The following is a 2,908-nucleotide window of genomic DNA, read 5'->3' as shown; positions in this document are numbered from 1 at the left end:
CAATTCTGGAATCTTTTTATTAGATGTACAATTTTACTGCAAAGTAATGTGATCTGTTTGTCCAAATATTATGGCATTTTAAAAAATTCTCTTCATGTATGTAAATTAATAAAGCTTATTTCCAATATATATTTTCCGTGTTTTCATTTGCTGAAGCAGGGTTCAAAGGGTGTTTTTAGGATTCTTTGCCACATCAGCCCTATGTACCCATAAATTATTGGAGCCATTAAAATGGACAATAAAACTGGTTCAGGCTACTGATGAAAATGCTTCAAAGGGAATCTGATATTCACAAATTTAATCATCATATTCAATTCAACTGAAGTCTTTCTTAAAACTGTACTCTTGATAGGCTGAAGATATGGGTAATGGAGTTAGTTCTTTATGCCAAAGATTCGTGGATCTGTTGTACAAAGTCTTCATTCCCTCTGTCAGTCATCAGTAGCTTGAGGGCTTTCTGTAGATTCTGAATGGCAGTGCTTACATCTTCATATTGTAAAAGCACTGTGAGCACATTTGCAGTATCTCTGAGCTCTCACAAAAGTCCTCAGGGGTGAGGTGGGTATCGCCTTGGGAAACCGTACTGGAAAGTGCAGGATCAATGGCGTTGGCATAGTCTATAGAGTAGGTTGGATGGTATTCCTTGTTACACCCATGCTATGAGGCACTTTCTGCTGGTGTGTTGGCTGTGGCATGTGCACCCAGAGGAATCTGTATTCAATCTAAGTAGCTGTCTGATGGCATGCTGCCTGGGTCAACTGCTGAAGATGGGATGATGGCTGAGGTGTGTGGAATGGGCAGAGATGCTACTACAGCATCTTCATTTTCTTCACCATCAGTATCTTCCTCAATTGCAATAGGGCCGATGCTTGAGGAGTCTCCTCATTGTTTAAGCAATTATGGATATATGTTGCCTTCCACCTTGCATACTTTGTGTGTTTCACATTTTCATCAGTGTTATGTTCAAACACAGTTATGACATCTATTAAAAGACTTGCAGTATAGAAGAACTTGATCATGTTTTTTTGTGAAATTACCCAGCACAATGTTCACTGTCTGCATATATTTAAACATTATCCAAGAATAATTCCTCAAATGGGCAGAACCAACTACTCCTTGGGTAGAATGTTTCTTCTTTTGTTGTTGTTGTGAAGAACCTGAGCCTAGGATCAATGTGCAGCTATTTTAGACTAGGCCTCCATCTTGTAACTCGGGCATGACCGGGCCCTGAACCCTAAGCCAAAAAGACTCTAGAAAGAAGAAAAATAAACTCCCTTGTGATAAACTCCCCTTAGCAACAGCCAATCAGCAGATAGCAGGGAAAATACCTAAAGTTCCATGTATCTTTTCAGGCAGTTAAGGTGATTGATAACATCCCAAAACCCTGCAGTTTAAGAACGTACACCCTAGCGGTTCATACCCTATACTTTAAAAGGCCCCCAATCATTTTAAAAAGTATCAACCTCAGAGCCATCCAACCACCTTTACTAGTCTATTCCCACCACTGGATTTACTAAGCAATTTTAAGAGATGTCTTTTAAATTTCCCACAGAATGAGATGATTTGCTGAATGGTGCTATTAATGTATAGAATGTCTCTGAAAACCCTATATTAAATGCCACAAAAGAAATGGGATGGATCCTCATCCAGAAGACTGCTGTGATGATTGGAGGAGTGGACCTAGCTCGAGCTAGAATAAACCTCTTTGCTTTTGTATCATTGAAGTCTCTCATTGGGATAATTGAGTCCCATCTGAGTCCGGTCTAACAGTTGTTGTTAAGATTTATTTATTTATTTTGAAAGGCAGAGTTACAGAAAGGCAGAGAGACAGAGAGACCTGGTGTCTGACATCTGCTAGTTCACTCCTCAAATGGCTGCAGTGGCTGGAGCTGTGCTGTTCTGAAGCCAGGAGCCAGGAGAGATTCTTCCAGGTCTCCCACAGGGGTGCAGGGGCCCAAGAATATTGGGGGCCATCTTCATTTTTTTTTTTTTGACAGCCAGAGTGGACAGTGAGAGAAGAGAGAAAGGTCTTCCTTTTTCCATTGGTTCACCCTGCAATGGCCACTGTGGCTGGCACACTGCAGCCGGCACACCATGCTGATCCAAAGCCAGGAGCCAGGTGCTTCTCCTGGTCTCCCCATGTGGGTTCAGGGCCCAAGCACTTGGGCTGTCCCTCACGGCACTCCTGGGCCACAGCAGAGAGCTGGACTGGAAGAGGAGCAATCAGGACAGAATCCAGGTGCCCCAACCAGGACTAGAACCCTGGGTGCTGGCACTGCAGGCAGAGGATTAGCCTAAGTGAGCTGTGGTACCAGCTGGGCCATCTTTCTACTGCTTTCCCAGGGCAGAGCAGAGAGCTGGGTCAGAAGTGGAGCAGCTGGGACTTGAACTGGAGCACATATGGGATGCAGGCACTGTAGGCCAGGGCTTTAATGTGCTGCACCACAGTACCAGCCCCCCAACTGTTTCTTAAGAGCTTCTAACTGACCCATTAATTTTGATAAAATTTACAACACTCAGTTTTATTATGAAATCTTCATTCTAGTTTGCATGGCATATAAATGACCCCCTTGGTGAGATACAAATGATCAAACAATGGCTGCCAACCACCTCTCAGATCAATTCTTGAGCAACTATTCAGTAACTGGCCACCACAGAGTCCCGTTTGTCATGCTTTTTTTTTTTTTTTTTTTTTTTGACAGGCAGAGAGGAGAGTGAGAGAGAGACAGAGAGAGAAAGTGTCTTCCTTTGCCGCTGGTTCACCCTCCAATGGCCGCCGCTGCAGCCGGCGCACCGCGCTGATCCTGGCAGGAGCCAGGAGCCAGGTGCTTTTCCTGGTCTCCCATGGGGTGCAGGGCCCAAGCACCTGGGCCATTCTCCACTGCACTCCCTGGCCATAGCAGAGAGC

At 44.3% G+C, this 2,908-nt stretch overlaps 1 pseudogene; it reads right to left on the bottom strand.

The window, feature by feature from the left end:
• Positions 1-382: 382 nt before the first annotated feature.
• LOC149123285 (vacuolar protein sorting-associated protein VTA1 homolog) lies at positions 383-2,667 on the bottom strand (annotated as a pseudogene).
• Between the last annotated feature and the right edge of the window lie 241 nt (positions 2,668-2,908).

Source organism: Oryctolagus cuniculus, chromosome 12, assembly GCF_051225735.1.
Source record: "Oryctolagus cuniculus isolate XC-2025 breed Fujian yellow rabbit chromosome 12, ASM5122573v1, whole genome shotgun sequence".
In the NCBI taxonomy this organism is placed as follows: domain Eukaryota; kingdom Metazoa; phylum Chordata; class Mammalia; order Lagomorpha; family Leporidae; genus Oryctolagus; species Oryctolagus cuniculus.
Note: the sequence above shows the minus strand (reverse complement) of the source record. Positions and strands in the feature narration are given on the sequence as shown.